Raw genomic sequence first — 361 nt, 5'->3', positions numbered from 1 at the left:
GGTGTGGTGTGGTGTGGTGTGGTGCGGTGTGGTGTGGTGTGGTGTGGTGTGGTGCAGTGCGGTGTGGTGTGGTGTGGTGTGTGAATGAAGCAGTATGGAGTGTTGTGGTGCATTGCAGAAAAGAGTTAGCGTGGACTGGAGCGTTATAGAGAGTTATGCTGAGACATGGAACAGAGTGGCACAGGGAGCAGAACAGTGTGAAATATGGAGTAGAACAGGGTGACACATGACACGGCCCAGGGTGGCACATGGAGTGTTGAGTTGTGGAATGGTAACACTCCACCAGACACACAATTCCTCACTCCACTACACCTACACACACACTACACCACACCACACACACACATGCCACCAAACACAC

At 52.4% G+C, this 361-nt stretch overlaps 1 protein-coding gene across 1 annotated transcript in view; it reads right to left on the bottom strand.

Moving 5' to 3' along the window:
• Positions 1-361, bottom strand: part of LOC106869467 (uncharacterized) — a 39,926-nt gene that overhangs the window by 4,898 nt on the left and 34,667 nt on the right. The window lies entirely within an intron of this gene.

This window comes from Octopus bimaculoides, chromosome 30 (genome assembly GCF_001194135.2).
Source record: "Octopus bimaculoides isolate UCB-OBI-ISO-001 chromosome 30, ASM119413v2, whole genome shotgun sequence".
NCBI lineage: Eukaryota > Metazoa > Mollusca > Cephalopoda > Octopoda > Octopodidae > Octopus > Octopus bimaculoides.
This window is presented reverse-complemented; position numbering and strand designations above follow the sequence as displayed.